This window comes from Saccostrea cucullata, unplaced genomic scaffold (assembly GCF_032062105.1).
Source record: "Saccostrea cucullata isolate Sc308-1 unplaced genomic scaffold, CSIRO_AGI_Scuc_v1 ctg9629, whole genome shotgun sequence".
Lineage (NCBI taxonomy): Eukaryota > Metazoa > Mollusca > Bivalvia > Ostreida > Ostreidae > Saccostrea > Saccostrea cuccullata.
The window spans coordinates 6,201-23,939 of record NW_026924273.1 but is presented as its reverse complement, the minus strand read 5'-3'; the positions used below and the strand labels follow the sequence as shown (position 1 = coordinate 23,939).

At 33.3% G+C, this 17,739-nt stretch overlaps 1 pseudogene; it reads left to right on the top strand.

Annotated features, from left to right (window-relative positions):
- The first annotated feature begins 4,107 nt into the window (after positions 1-4,107).
- Positions 4,108-7,230, top strand: LOC134266099 (uncharacterized; annotated as a pseudogene).
- The last annotated feature ends 10,509 nt before the right edge of the window (positions 7,231-17,739 follow it).

Here is a 17,739-nt window from a genome sequence, read left to right as displayed (position 1 = left end):
TAGTTGTGACACAGTTGCTGTTGTGTCAGCTTGTGACCCTGAGGTAGCATCTTGTGTCCCTGATGTAGAAGCTTGTGACCCTGATGTAGAAGCTTGTGACCCTATGTAGAAGCTTGTGACCCTGATGTAGCAGGCTGTGATGACATTGAAGCTGTTGTATTAATCTGTGATATTGTCATTGATGCAGAGGTCTGTTCCTGGTTTCTTTCTTCACCAGTCGACTGAGGTTGGTGCAAATTTTGTTGCCGTAGGATCTCTGCGGCAAGATTTTGATAGTCAATGGGGACTTGGTCTGGATTAGTGGCCCCCGAAGCTTGATTTGGCTTCCGACGTTTTGCGGATGGCGCTTCCATACCCTGGCCGTCTGTCTGTTTGGAAGTCTTTTCCCTAGGCATGACTCCTACAAAATGACTTCACTGTTTTAATAAACTATGATATGTCTAAGCTAACCTAAGATGTGCCTTATATATAATAAGCAAACAGATATTATTTCTTCTCAGGACTTAACACATCATTCTCAGTGTGTGTCAAGTCCATATATCATTGATAACTAATCAAGCTTATATTTTTATCTCTACATAAATTTTGGAACCCTTTGACTGCATATGTTATTAATTACTCAACTCAGATGTATGCATCCAGATGTTTGAGATCAAAATTTATGTAAACTTTACTGCCAATAACAAAATATTATATGCACTATGCATATAACATATAGGCAATATCAATTGTGACAACAACCAAAGCATATTGCTGTATAAAAGCATATTCATTTTTGAATTCATATTAAGCAGAATGTATTTAAAATCCTATACAGAGAAGACGAAAAGACTTTTGTCCATCAACTCGACATTTAAATATAATGACGATTTATACCATCGTTCTTGTTTTTCTGACTGTAAACCAAAATCTCAAAACATGAGTCTACTCTGCTCTGTTTTTAACTCAACTGAGCCGAAGGCTCAAGTAAGCTTTTCTGATCACATTTTGTCCGTCGTCCGTCCGTCTGTCTGTCTGTGTCTGTCCGTCTGTCCTTCTGTAAACTTTTCACATTTTCGACTTCTTCTCAAGAACCACTGGGCCAATTTTGACCAAACTTGGTACAAAGCATCCTTGGGTGAAGGGAAATTTAAATTGTTAAAATAAAGGGCCAAGTCCCCTCACAAGGGGAGATAATCAAGAAAAGACAAAAATAGGGTGGGTCATTAAAAAATCTTCTCTCAAGAACCACTGGGCCAGAAAAGCTGAAACTTATATGGAAGCATCCTGGTATAGTGTAGATTCAAATAAATTGTTCAGAGAAATACAGTGTATATAGGAAAAATCTTTGAAAATCTTCTTCTCAAGAACCACTGGGCCAAAAAGCTAAAACTTATGTGGAAGCATCCTGGTGCAGTGTAAAATCTAAATTGTTCACATGACCTCCTGGAGTAGGGAGGGGCCACAAGTCAAAGTTTTACATAGAAATATATATAGGAAAAATCTTTGAAAATCTTCTTCTCAAGAACCACTTGGCCAGAAAAGTTGAAACTTATATGGAAGCATCCTGGTATAGTATAGATCCTAAATTGTTCAAATCATGACCTCCGGGGGAAGGGAGGGGCCACAATGGGGAATCAAAGTTTTACATAGGAATATATAGGAAAAATCTTTGAAAATCTTCTTCTCAAGAACCACTGGGCCAGAAAAGCTGAAACTTACGTGGAAGCATCCTGGGGTAGTGTAGATTCTAAATTGTTCAAATCATGACCCCCAGGGGAAGGGCGGGGCCACTATGGGAAAGTTTTACATAGAAATATATAGGAAAAATCTTTGAAAATCTTCTTCTCAAGAACCACTGGGCCAGAAAAGCTGAAACTTATATGGAAGCATCCTGGTATAGTGTAGATTCTAAATTGTTCAAATCATGAACCCCGGGGGAAGGGCGGGGCCACAATGGGGAATCAAAGTTTTACATAGAAATATATAAGAAAAATCTTTGAAAATCTTCTTCTCAAGAACCACTGGGCCAGAAAAGCTGAAACTTACGTGGAAGCATCCTGGGCTAATGTAGATTCTAATTGGTCAAATCATGACCCCCAGGGGAAGGGCGGGGCCACAACGGGAAAGTTTTACATAGAAATATATAGGAAAAATCTTTCAAAATCTTCTTCTCAAGAACCACTGGGCCAGAAAAGCTGAAACTTATATAGAAGCATCCTGGTATAGTGTAAATTCTAAATTGTTCAAATCATGACCCCCAGGGGAAGGGCGGGGCCACAATGGGGAATCAAAGTTTTACATAGGAATATATAGGAAATTCTTTGAAAATCTTCTTCTCAAGAACTACTGGGTCAGAAAAGCTGAAACTTATGTGGAAGCATTCTGGGGAAGTTTAGATTCTAAATTGTTCAAATTATCACCCCTGGGGGTTGGGGGGCCACAATGGGGAATCAAAGTTTTACATTGAAATCTTCAGAATAAATCTTTTAAAATCTTCTTCTTAAGAACCACTGGGCCAGAAAAACTGAAACTTATGTGCACATGGAAGTATCCTGGGGTAGTGGTGTAGATTTCAAAATGTCTAAATATGATCAGTGGGGTAGGGTGGGGATGCATTATGTATTACAAGGAGGAAATCTGGTAAAGAACAGAATGGTCAAAGCTTCTCAGGTGAGCGATGTGGCCCATGGGCCTCTTGTTTGCCAAATGTAACATGAACTTTTCAGTTGTTGTAAATGAGCATTTATTTGTATGCCAAACAAAAATTACAGAATAAGAACAAAAATTAGCATATAATATTCGTAATTAAAATTAAACAAATATAATAAAAACCTAAAACTATGACTAGAAAAAAATTTGGCAAAAAAAACCTTTAACAGTATCCTTATTACGAAAGCCCAGAGGACTCATTCGAGATTCGAGGTTTGAAATACGAAATTCGAGATTGTAATACGAGATTCGAAATTCGAGTTTCAAAATTCGAGTTTCGAGATTCAAGATCCAGATTAACCAATCAAAAGCGGGTTCAAGATTTGATTACTCCTCTTTATTATGATTTTAATATCAAGTAATCGTTTAATATACTTATAACAAATGAGTCATTTAATAAAATTATAATGCAAGAAAGAGTGTTAATTATATTAGAAGGAAATAATCACTGGATTTTTTATCAGCAAGATATACTTCAATTTATATTATGGCTACCTAAATATTAAATAGAATACATATATCAGGAATATATATGTTTTTGTATTGTCTACTATGTTTTCGGGGATGATGACACATAAATAAAGTTATAATTAAGTGTCAAGTGTCAAAAGATTAACAATAACCCCACTCCTACCCATCCACCTGCTTATTTTTCCTAACACACTGAAAATGTTACTTTGTAAAACTTAAAAGGCGACATAGTATTGGAAAACAAAAATCGCGTTCGTTTTCCTGATAAAGGAAATACATAAAAATTAAGTATTTAATTGCTTATCTTCATCTAAGGCTTTGATTTCTTGAATTAATTAAAAATTATACATGTAATACATATTGGCAATATGAATTAAAATAAATGCAGCATTTATTTTATCTTATATCAATGCAATAGTAGATGATATTAGATGCAAAAATATAGTGTTATGGTTTTAAATTTTAGTCTCTGACCATACCGTAATGACCAAAGACTAAAGTATACTCGTGAAACCTTATAAAGCTACAGTTCGATTCAGCAGCCAAGTCTCACTGCACAAATGTAACCTTTGTAAATGTATTGAAATATATACCCTTGAATTACTGTGCAGTGTAGAGACGATTCATAATACTAGTATTTCATATCTAATTATAATCAAATATAATATTCTCCCTCAGCAATGATCTTATTAAAAAAAGTCGACCTACGTGTTTCGAAAGTCAACGGTAAGACCACATAATATTCCATATACACGTATTTACTATTGTGTTTAATGGAAAAAATAAAAATATATATGTATTTTTCAAAATGCAATCCCAAATTTTTTTTTATTTACATACATAAAGCATTTTTTCTTGCATTGTCATTTTAGCAAATGACCCATTTGTTATAAATACATTCAACGATTTCTTCATAGTAAAAACATAACAAAGGGGAGTAATCAAATGTTGAACTCGCTTTTGATTGGTAAGTTTGGATCTTGAATTTCGAAACTCGAATTTCGAATCTCGAATTTCTAAACTTGAATCTCGAATGAGTCTTGTGGGCTTTCGTACCTTATAATAAACTTAGCAAATTATGCAATAAAAGTGGATAACTTCAATGAATGGTCACAACTGTGGATGAAAACATTTTCTAGACAGTGTGCAGACTTGTGACAATGATCACTTGACAAAATCAAATTGCCGATACAGGTTGAGTGTGGCATTACAATATCCAGAAAAAGCTTAACAATATATAATTAATCCATAGATGGTATAAATTACTTTATGTTACACATAAATAAACAATTGAAAGTTCCATTCAAAAAGTGAACACGAAAAATCCCAGAGTTAAGAATAAAGTTTATCTCAGAATTTTACATATCTGTTTCATATGTGAATATTTTATTTTAAATAGAAAGACTTTAATGGTTACCTAACAACAAACCTTTATTATAAACGTGATGACTTTAACTTTTCAATTGTCAGATTCCCTTATTTATACACCAATATACCTTTATCACCTGCATACGGTGACATATTTACATATCTAATTTGATGCGATACGTTCTATGTACAATTGATTTCTAAAACGAGGTAAGAGCAAGAGCCATCTTATGCGTAAAATGGCCTTGTACTTATATCAATAAATTAAGTATCACCCTCTTTCCCATTTCATATATCAAAATAAAGTAGACACTTGGTGCTTTCATCTTCTATAATATATTTCGTTTTGAGAATCCAGATATATTGGAAAACAGGTTTGAGAAATTGCAATGTTCTTGAAATTTGCAGAAAAAATGCGTATTTAACCATTTTCAGCAAAGAATTAAAATATGAGCACAGCCCACGATCCAAAAAATAAAACATGTTTTTCGATCTTCAGAGACAGAGCTTTCATGGATCAGAGGTTGTGCTCTATATGAAATATTGAAAAATTCTTCAACTTTAGGCCACTTTCAAAGAGAATTTAAAGGATATGAGGAAAATGGCACATCTTATGACGTCATAATGATTTGAATAGAAATTACGTCATGATTAATAGATACGTGGTCACCAACACTCCAAGTGATAAATACTGCATTTGCAACCTAAACTGATCGGTTTTGATTTTTCAGAAATTCTCAGGGCCAAATAAGGTCCAAAGTGGCTCTTGCTCTTTAATGACAAACATTTTAATGAGAAAAAGGAATAAAAACAGTCGCGTTTAATGTCATCATTTTGCAATGTCTTTGGTCGATGCAACGACCTTATTTGCAAATACAATCTACATGTATCATTAAGGCAAATGCTACGAGACCTTTTTCATACTAAGTGCATTACATTTGTATTTCTAATATTTTACGGACTTTGAACAAAGTCTCCCTCTTTCTTATTTTTTTCTTTTACAATTATACAGTTATATTTCTCCTACAAGAGGAATTTAATTTCTAGAGTTAATATTAAAACATTGAACAAAACAGACATATTCGATCTACGAATGATTGATTAAACTAATCTACAGCAGTTTTAATTTTAGAGGAAACTTCTAAAGGAAAAAATGAACAGATTCCTTTATTATCCAAAGGTATAATTTGATGTTTTAAGTAGACACATAAATAATAATTTGAATTATGCAATTCAATGAAGACAAATCATACGATGTCCAAATAATTATATTCCATCAATTATCATTTTTATCTAGAGACACCATTCTACAAAACATCCACTTTCCATGAGGCATGTCAATTTCTTCAAAAACGATGGGAAAATATTATGTTTCGTAGGAAAATGGGGTTCGGGGAAATCGGCAACAGCTAAACAAGTTTATAAGTCCTTTACTGGAAGGGAACCGGTTGTAATAGAGGACATATTGAGTGTTGATTTGAGTACTTGTCAGGACTCTGTCATCGTCGAGGATCCGTTACCAAGCGAGGACGTTCCTGACGTGGAAAGAAGTGATATTATTCAAAAGTTAATCACCTTATGCAAACAAAGTCAGGAAACACATAAAAATATAACATTTGTTATTATAACTTCGACTGACGAAGCTTGGAAAAATATTGCAAAGGAAATAAACAATTGTTCATTTACAATAAATGAATTGCACTCTTTTGGTTTGAATTGGAAGGATATGTCAAAGGGAGAACGGATTCAGATCCTTCACACTATTTTCGAAGCTTACAAACCAGATACACCTTTCTCTACCGTTGAAAAAGTTGTCTCCAGGATTTAAAAATCTGTACGTTGGATTCCCAGAGATCTGTACACTATTTTTTAGATGTAGCGAATTTCAGAAACATGGTGTTGTATTTTTTAATCGACCGTTACGTTTTTACCTCACATTTAGAAAAAATGTGTCTTGATTCAAACAAGAAGGAACAATTTCTTTTACTGGTGTATATGAGCTTTAATGACATGAAAATAGATATAAACAAATCAGATCAAAAGCTGAGAGAAATATATGAATCATGTGGTCTCAGCAATATTGATTTAAAGTCGCTTTTACCGCCAGAAGAATTCGTAGTGAAAGAAAACTCATCAATCTATGTGTTACAGCATGGAATTATAAAAAGAATGTCACTCATAACTTTCGGAAAGTTTTATTTCTCGGAATTGCTGAAGTTTTCATCGAGGAAAGATCTGCTTGGCTGGATAAAACCGGAAAACACAACAATCATAGCATCACTTGTAAGAGGTGCTAAGGAAGCATCAGAAATGGAACCAGTTCTTGAAATTAGTGACGAGCAATGGATTGAATATCTTAAGAAAATAGAATCGGCAGCTCAACCGACTATTGAGATCACGTGTAAAGATGAAATACTGCAGTACCCCCACAAAATACTGACATCTTAAACATGCACATGAGAGAATCATTCAAAAGATACGTAAATAATTGACATATGCTAATATATCTGACACTCGACTCTGAAATATGTCGGAAGCTTGCATTTTTGCGAGATGTAATCGCTGAAAGTAGTATAGTCCAAAAGGAGTAGTAAAGGAAGTCAAGTTGGGTTTTTTTTATATGGAAAAATTATGTATACTTTGTCATTGAATTAATGATTACCTGATTGTTACTATCTAATGCATTAATTATCATTGTGATTTTTTTTTAATCGTCAAAATGTAATGATTGATTATTGTTTTTGAAATTAAAAAACAAATCAAATTTCCTTTTCTTTGATCATATTCTAAACATGTTATGTCAAAAATTAAGTGTAATATTTACCAGTGCTAATAAGCTTAGTGTAATATTACCGTATTCCCTATTTCAGAGGATCTTTTTACTTTTTCTGAAATTGGCTTCATTTGAATTAAAAATTCAAAAGGAACCATTTTATCATTTTAAACTTATGATTTATATATATTTATTTGTTTACTTGTACCTTGTTTAACGTCCCTCCCGAGCATTTTTCACTCATATGAAGATGTCACTACTTGGCGGTGAAGAGCTGCGAATTTTGACCTGTACTCGGCACTTACGGCCATTTCGTAGTGTTCTATCTTTATCTTGCCAGCACCATGCCAAGAAACCTCGTCCATAAAAGTGTAATTGATGCAAATCACCCATATCCTCCAAACGCTGGCAAAGCAATTTACGGCAGAAGATTTCAGGGGGGTGGATCCTAGGTTTTCAGCTTTCTTAGTTAAAGAAAAATAAATTTGATGCATTTCACCATATATTTCTACCATTGATATTTTTAAATTATATAAAAAATATTTACATAGCCAATCAGGTAACGTCTAGGTATCACACCGGCAATTGTTTTCACTGTATAATTCCATATAGAATAAAAAATCATTAAAAAAATAAGGTATTTGTTTACTTGAAAAAATATCTAGCAGGGGTTTTAAACATTACCTGTCACATTAGCTGATATAAGAAAAAAAGGGTACCTACACGGCATTTTTTTTTTGATTTTTTCCATCTGCAAACAGGGCTACCCTCAAATCCATGTGTTCTCAATGTGTTTATAAAACATCCCCATTGTTGATTAAATTAATATATCGACTTTTGTAGTCCCCTGCCTGTATTTTTGGATTTTTTGGCGGGGGGATTCGAAGCCCCCTGACTGAATTTGTAGAATTATTAAATGTATACATGTATACTGAAGCAAATAAAATATGCCAATATGGATATAAAAATTTGAATGCTTATTCTTTATTAAGTGTATAGTAGACTCTTTTTATATGAAATATTTATCACACTGTAATGATGATTTTATGAGTTTGTACAAGCCAGGCCTCGTAACTTTTTCATTTCACATGCTTAATACTATCATTTAGTAAAAAAAAGTATTTTGGAAAAAAAAAAAGAAAATGGATCGTCCGGAATTCAAACCCGCGACCTTCCACATGTGAATTAAAGGGAGAGACATACCACAATACCACTTTCAACTGGCGAAAATTATATGCAGACACGAAGTCACATACATGTATATATTCAAGTTCGATATTGTCAAAATTTTACACAATGCATGCATTGTGTCTAATTTAGCCTTTATAAAACAGTTCTAATAGATGTAACAAGTTTGGCTTTCCAGAAAGCATGAAATGTCATCTCTTGGTATCAATAATGTCAAAGAAATAAAACAGAAAGGGAGATATTTAAATGCAATTAATGAATATATGGATTATTACACCTGAAGTTCCCAAATGACTTATTCAGCAAACTCCACAGTAAAGTACACAGTTTCTTCTGGCCGCAGTATATATATGGAAAGCATGGACGCCTGCAAGAGCTCCCAAGGTGATATTTGGTGAAATTTCATTCTAGCGGTCTTTGTGGTTCTGGGTGTTTACAATTTACTTAAATTCATTTTCATAACAAAATACGGAATTATCAACAATAATTATCATTCATTTAAAAGCAGCTAATCATTAAAGTTTGACAGGAATTAATTTAATAAATCCAATTACAGACTAAAAAATTAACATAAAATTAGCGTTGACCACTCTTCGTTCATTTTTTGCAGAATCTAATTGTAAGCTTGTTCTTTTGTGCGAGAACCAGTTTTCCCTTCCCGTCAACAAATCTATATATAGAAATCACGTCATTGTCAATTCTCCTTGTGTGGCTTACCCATTTAATAAGGCATAGTACTGAGGATCAATATATATATACGACACATCGAAACTATAGATATTTATAAGCATTGTACTTCTTTTCTAAATTTTCCTTGGCTTTCAAATAGGCCTAAACCGAAAGTAGATCACACACTCCTAAGCTAGTTCTTCTAAAAGTAAACCAGTTTACAGGCTACTTGTAACTCAGTAAAACATCGAGGACTCCCGAAAGATTAATGGAGGCTTACACTAGGACTTCACTTCCGGCATATAATCTTAATGTGTCATCTCCCAAGGGAGATGACAATAAGAATATAAAGTCCGTCGAGAACCTGTATAATATGTAATAACTCTCCTCATGCCCCTGTACTAAAAATAGCGACATGTAATACAATAAATACTCATAAAACAAACTGGTCGGGACAATTTGAGAGGGGTGAGAGAGGTCCTAGGGAGTTTTGGTATAAAATTACATTGCAAAAACTGAAAATCTTCTTGAAATATCGCCTGGAAACGATAGTGTTACACACAGACAGAATGTATAAATTTACGACCTTGAACTTTGACCTTTTGACATAAAAATCAATAGTGGTCTTTCTTAGGCCACAGGGAGTTGTTATTCGATATATCGCGTGGAAACAAAAGTGTTATTACACAGAATTTGCGAATTTATTACCTTGACCTTTGACCTTTTGACCTTATAATCAATAGGGTTCTTCTTTAGTCCATAGGGAGTTGCTATGCATAATTTCGTTGCAAAATTTCAAAGGGTTCTCGCAATATCGTGTGGAAACGAAAGCGTTACAGACAGACAGAAAGACGGACAGACGGACGGACAGACCCAAATTAATACCCCCCCCCCTTTCAAGCGGGGGACAATTAGATGAATTGAGAATTGCATTTTGGGTTACAATACAAATACTACAGGAATTTTACGCTTGATAAATTTCTTTATTGTACTTTCGGTGAATACATTTGTCAGGTGGATTCCCTGACCAGCACACTTGATCACGAGAATAGTTATGTAAAAAAATGCTTTGTCCATTTAAATGCATATACGAGAAGCTGCTCGTCTTCCTTACCCTTGAAGTGCTGGTGTTCTGAACTTAACACGAACTACGTGGACATTTTATTGAGCATATTTTTCCCTAGTTAACAACAAATTATAACGCCCGTGGTAGTTTTCATAGTTTCTAATGTTTGCATTTTGTTCATAAAAACATTTTATGTACAATTGCCAATGCCAATTTATTTTGACATAGTTATAAATAACTAATTTAAGAAACTTCTCGTTTATCAACATTTTCGTGTACTATTGTAATTCCAACTCACATTTATTGCACTATCGCAGTATTTCAAGAAACCGCCTTCACTCTCCATTCTCATAAACAACAAGACATTTAGGTATGTTGCATTTTGCCACTAATGTGACTTTAATTAGAGAACATACTTGTAATTAATTATGAAATGATTGATCTTGAAATCCATAAAATTATCAATAAACAACTTTTTATCTGTATCAAAAATTTACAACAGAATGAAACCGAATTATGAATATGATTAATTTGTAAAACGTGATTACATAATATATGACGTAATTGATTACATAATATATCAAACGTTCTTGTGGTCTGAAACCGCCAAAAACGACTAAAAACACATAAAAAACCAAGAAAAAGAAGATAGACAAAACTGGACAACCTTAAAAAAAAGGAAAAGGTGGAGGGGTGGAGGCGGCTTAAAATAATCTGAAGCTATCCAACACACGTGTATTTTTCACGGCGTCCTAAAAGAAACTGAAAAGTGACGCTATCTGGACGACCAGGTCCTGATTTTTACCGCGCACGATTTTCATTGGGCGTTTACTCAACGTTTTCATTTCGAAGAATCGCTTGCATCTGCCTCTCCTTATTTGGACACGGCAAAAACTTTTCAACGATATGGGAAGCGCGATAACTCTTACACGCAGAGCATTCCAATGTACATAAAATATTTTAAGTAAAACTTAAAATTCATTTATGTACAATTGCCAATGCCAATTTATTTTGACAAAATACAGGGTTCGAAATTAACTCATGTCCGCAAGTCCGAGACTAGTAAAAATTGTGTCGGACTAGCAGATTTTGTAAGGTACCAATCCGTACGGACTAGTGCAAATCCGGATATAAGTCTTGAATTGGTTCGTATTTTATTAATTTTATTTCCGAGTCTCTTAAATTTTTTAAAATAAACGAGAAACGCAACCGCGATAAAGCGTTTTCTACATTGTGATCAATAGACTGCCTTTTGTTCATAAAAACATTTTTTTTATTTTGCACTCCATTGACATGATCATAGATTGACCTGAACCACGCGTTCGAAGTAACATGTAAACATGTATTTGGAGTAAAGTCAGTAAACGTATTCAATCAACAATTGATCAGTTGCTCGTGATAAGATCATCTGTGCGAATTAATAGTAATAGCCATATAAGGCAAACAAAGGTCTGTCAGTGTAGATGACATTACACATTTTGTTTTTACCAGATTATCGGTCGCTAGTGAGCTGTAATTTTTGCAGTAAACTATGATAAGATGTATTAATTGTTATTTAAACCTCCCCCCTTCCTTAGTCACCCATTTCTGTTGAAAATCATGAAAGTCTTTCAGAAATGTGAGGAAACACATTTTTCACAGGACATGTTTTCAGAAGAAACAGGTTATAGCGATTTCCTATTTACTGCCAATTTTATTTATAAAACCGGATCTAGCCTATAACCTTTGAATAGGTAAACCTAAACCACGTGTCTTGAATTTAAATCACAATAATTTAATTTCACTTGTATCAAGCAATTTCATTGGCTGAATCATTCAGAGGAACATATAACATTTTGTATAACATAACTTGCCTACGTCACAATGAGTTAAGTCAAAAACGTATTACTCCGCTTGATGTTAACTTTTATAATAATGCTATAATATATGCTATAATAATTTGAAGACTTTTTCCAGAGGAAATATTGTCTCATTGTCTACACAGACATTAAATTATAAGGAATGAAGCTAACTTCAACTTATGTTATCCGATATAACAAAACTTGGTGCAGTTTACGCTTTCTTATAAACCGCTTCGCGGTTTATAAAGCGTAAACTGCCCCAAGTTATGTTATATCGGATAACATAAGTTGAAATAAGCTTCATTCCTTAAATAACATTAGTAGAGTTGTTATTGATTTTACAGAAAAAGACATAAAATGACTCTCATTTCTATCATGCCAAAGTCAATGTTACAGTGAATAAAAATCAGCAACCACGTAAACATTCCTTGTGGTGTGTGACCTAAGAGGTTCTATTTTATTTGTTTCTGATTTATACTGTTGATTTATTTCAAACTTACCAAAAGTGGATTTTTTTCAGTATCTAGAATCTCAGATGAGACAAAGATATTTACATCCAGGGGACTCTATCAGGGTAGGTAAGGACCAGCTGGCTGAACTGGGACTTAGACTTAATATCCCTCCGCTTGCTTCCAATTACCATCTCATAAGTGCAGCTGATGTAACTTTAACAAGAAAAATCACTACTCACAGAATACATGTTAAAAGAACCATTTACGGATATAAGTGCTATAAACTGTTCAGCCAAAAAAATCTTGTCTCTTTGTTGCATAGTATAAATGACTTTTGCATTGGGTGTGTGCCTGTCTCCTCAGAAAAATTCAGCACACATGAGTAAAATTAAAGTGTAAACTACATTTGCACATAATACATTTCATATCATATTTACCCCTTATTTCTATGAATAATACCCGAAATTGGTTATTTTTTCACATCCTACTGATGTGATATAAAAGATTGACATTGATGTTTAAAATATGTCATAAAAAGAATCTTCCATGATTTGTGGACAGGTGTGATTTTTATTCAAGTGTTTTTTAATCCCCTCGTCATGACTCGGCGATATAAAACACTCGACTTGTTGGATAAAAATCATAATCAATAAAAAATTATGAGATTCTATATTTATATGCATAAATGTTAAAATGTGAAAGAGTTGAATTATTATCTTTTTCAATAAAAAAAATCAAGGATATTTACTTTGAGAATTAATGAATCAAAGTCTTTGTTGATGATTAGTCCTTTAAAAGGCATCTTACATGATATTTAAGCATGGATCCTGTTTGTATCCTTCCACAAATGGATACCATTGTGTGAGCACAAATAATTTGTATATCAATATACCTGGACTTTAATTTATTGTGGGGAATGGCTGTGTATAAAGGTTGAAGTTTGTAAAAAAGCTCTACTCACTAATAAAAAATAATTTTTGGACTTGGCGAAAAATATATCGTATAAAGGTGTGCATATTGAGACTATTAATTTCACTTTTTTCATAGGGTACCTGCCTTTACTCTGCAGGGAAAATGTTTAAAGACCATGGACTATAAATGAAAAGAAATACTTTAATTTTCTTAATATTTAAATTGAGAAAAATAATGGAAATATCGGATTCAGTTCTTGGTCTAATATAATGCTAAGCATATTTTAGTCTATTACAAATTTTGTAATTAACTAAATAAACTAAATTAACTATGAGAAAACCTTTTGAAATATTATTTTTATTGAATCCTTTCTCAATTTACACTGAAAGTAAAAAAAATAGTAAAAGTTGTCTACCAAATTTATTTAAGACTTCACACTTTTAGCACTGAGTTTGCGTGGTGAAACTAGAGTCCTAATTCAGAGATATAAAAAGTGCTTTGTCTTAGCAATTGAAAGACAATAGCTTAGATTTGATAACAGTTTCAGTGATATTTTTTGCTCTGATTTTCTGATCATCACAGATCTTAGTTTGTTCCAAATTTTTACTTTGTCGCACGCATAAAGACTGAATCGTCACTGTGTCGATGGAAATGTCGTTGAGTTTGAACCGACGCATTATAACCGCTCATGGAGAAACTGTTTTTTAAGCGGTTAGCTAGCTAACCGCTTTATGGCATGGGCTCCAAAAAACCGGAAACTTCCATAAGGCGCTCCCTATCGACATCGCTTTATGGCACGTAACCTTATCCTTCTGTAACCAAAACCGGAAACTTCCACAAGGCGCTACCTATCGACAACGGTAACTTCAGCAAAGCGCTTCCTATGATTTGTTTACTGTTGGCGTAATACGCCCCCTGGTAATTATAAAAGAGATTGACAATATGCTGTGTATGAAGAGTGGCTGTTATAACGATTATGTCGAATTCTTATTTAAGTATTTACCAAAGCATTGACAATACTTAGAACAATAACTTCAAAGAACTGAGAATTTGGTCCTTATTACATGTACATCGTGCGATCGCGATTTATAGCAACTGCTAGTTTATTTTTGAAAGTTGAACGATACGGTTAATTATACAGCAGGTTGAAGGTTATTACAGACTGCAAAAACATTGATCAGCAAATCTCTCGATCGAGTTTGATTTTCCTTGCCAAAGTATTAAGAAACACCATTTATTAAGTTAAGTAATACCTGAAAAACGCTGTTATAAAATCACCGAATACATCTGTAAGGTTTACACTTTTTGTAACGTTTTTATGGAAACAATAGGATTACCTCCACAATGAAACGTTTGTTTTCTTCTCTTTTCTTCTCTGTCTAATAAACAGATTATAAAAGCTCTGCTTCCAGGAGTAAATTCTCTACCCCGTCTTTGATAATTTATTACAAACGATCATAAGAGATCACTTACTTTTAGTTTTGAAAAAAAAAATAATGGGGCACTTAAAGTAGTAAAATTAATTTTGAAAAAAAATGGATAAACATATATTAATCTTAATCGGCATTGTGATCCTCTTCTAAAAACCAACCGACATTATCATTCACAGAAGAATGAGGTATGAAAAATCTTGGCAATTAGCAAAAATTTAAAATATATACTAATGCTTATTCATAAGTTTTGAAAATTTGATCAATTCCTAGGGAACGTATTATTAGCTGTGAAAATACTTTTTAAATTTGAATTTATCCAATTTGTCGATTATTATTTTGAGCGTTTGAGAAGATTTAAATTAAAATACAAGTGTTTACAGGCACTGTATATTGTTTAACCGACATATTGAAGAAAATGACACTGATAACTTCTTAAGTAACACTGACTTTTAGTGTACATTTGAATTTTTAAATACTAGTATTGATTGATTAGACAACTTTCTTTTTCAAATGTTTTATTTGAGAACAATATTGCATATAGAGTATATGGCAAATACACATTATATGTCCTTATCTAGACATATTGTGCAAGACTTCTTTTAAATGATTCTCATATACCATTTACTTTATTCGAACATTTACTTGTTTGAAAAGTCGATAAAGTACATTTCATAAAGCTTGATAATCTTGTTTACTCGCCAGTCTTCCCGTAGAAGTAGTAGTTCATAATATTTCTAAACGGAAGTATCTGTATCAAAATACAGAATGATCAATGATCGATTTAAGAAGAAAAACTGACTCCTGAAAGTTCAAGAGGTGGGGTCCGTTGCCTAGAAGAAGTAAGCATCCCTCGTTGACAGGTTACACCCGCAGTGAGCCTACACATCTGGAGCTCTCTGATATCAATTCATTTACAAAGTCTCTGCTCAACCATCCTTTTTTCTCTGACTAGCCAGCTGTAGATCTACACTACTCCAAATCCATTAATCTAAAGAATTTAACTTGTCATTTTTTTAGTTGTTTGCTCTAGTAGGCTTTACAATTACCTAATTTCAGATTCAATACAGCATGAAAGACAGTTAAATTTTCAACATCAACATAATTGTTTTCATCCAGAGAACGATTGGATACCACCAAGAGAGAAGTTTTAAAAATGCACTTCCTGTCTTTCAAACTGAAGAAATATGTTTGAAGTTTGAAACAAGCATTTCAATCTAATTAAAATTTATTTAAATGTTCCAATTCCGCTACCGCTTCTCAAACATCAAACATCCCATTCGGGGTCACATCAGAGCGACCTTTCGATTATGAACACATGTATTAGTAATCACAAACACTTTGGCTATGTAGATTCAAGCCTCGGTAAACAATTCTCAAATTAATTCCACGGCTACATATCATCATTATTGATACTGTCTTAGGTTGAATTAAAGTAATTTTGGAATGAATTTCATGTATAGTCTGCAGTCTGGCATCTGAACGTTAATAATGCAAACGAGAGAGCGCAAACTATACAAGATACCCCACACGTCATAAATAACACAGCTTTTGCAATGCATATTTTGTTTACTACAAAACTCCTCGGGTGTTTTGGTTCGGTGGTGAAAACAAGAAACCCATCTGAACTATAAGCCAAGATTTCGGAAGAACCATTTTCTTTGGCTAATCGAAGATTCACTCTTACATGACCCCAAATAGGATGTTGTTAAATGTTTGAGAAGAGTAGCGGATTCGGAACATCTGATTTTAATTAGATTGCATCCATCTGTGACATCAGTTTGGAATGTTATTGGTTTTACTATTAAGTAAAGTATTACAAAAACAGAATGTCTGTTTTTTTTTCTCTGATGGCATTGGACAAAGACATGTATACTTGAATATCATTTCATGCACTTTTTTCGGTACATATTAGATGAAAGCATGCTAACCGCTTTTCAGTACTTTCAGTACTTTGATTCAATATAAAATTTACTGCATTTCTGTAGGAATATTATAAAAACATCAACCATTTTCTACATTAGGCATTTCAGCTGCTATATTGAGCTGTGATGAGTGAGAAAAATAAGACAATATCCACTTTCACAGAACTCTTTCAATCTGAAATAACTTTAAATTGAATTCATTTAATAGAACGATGAATGTTTTCTTGTTCTCCTTTTTATCAACAAACAGCTTGTTTGGTTCAGTGACAAATGGTTTGGTACAAAGGAACCAAAGGAACAATTTCTAAATATATAGTTTTTTCATATATTAAACAAGCTGCACGATGCTCGACGCAACACTGCTTTTGACCCTCCTTCCTTTCAAAAATCCAGAATCCGCCAATGCCAAAAAATTCCTTCGGTAAATGTTTCAATTTTTATTTTCTTTGTACAAAACAACATAATTCCAAAAAAAACAAGAATAAAGGGGATGCGATTTTATTTTCTTTTCAGGACCCTCTTTACACTGCACCCCGACTAGGGATTACTTTTGTGAAGTTAGACCTACCTACAATTTGACAATAAAAAGAATAAACTTTGTTAATGGTAAGAGATAATGGTAATCTAACGAGCAAGCTCTAGTAAAAATATGATGACTTTAACTTTTCTATCGTGAACATCTCTTACCTATGCAGCAATATCAACTGCATATAGAGTTAATATATCTCAGTTGATTCGATACAGGAGCATTCTCTACGTATGAACGATTTCTACAACGAGGTTAATTATTGACAAGTTTATGAAACAAGAATTTCAGCAGTCTCGTTTTAAGTCATCATTTCGTAAGTTCTATGGTCGATACAATGGCCTTGTCAGCAAATACAATTTATCATTGGGTCAAATACTGACTGACGTTTTTCATATTAATTGTTATACCGCCATTTATACAGTAA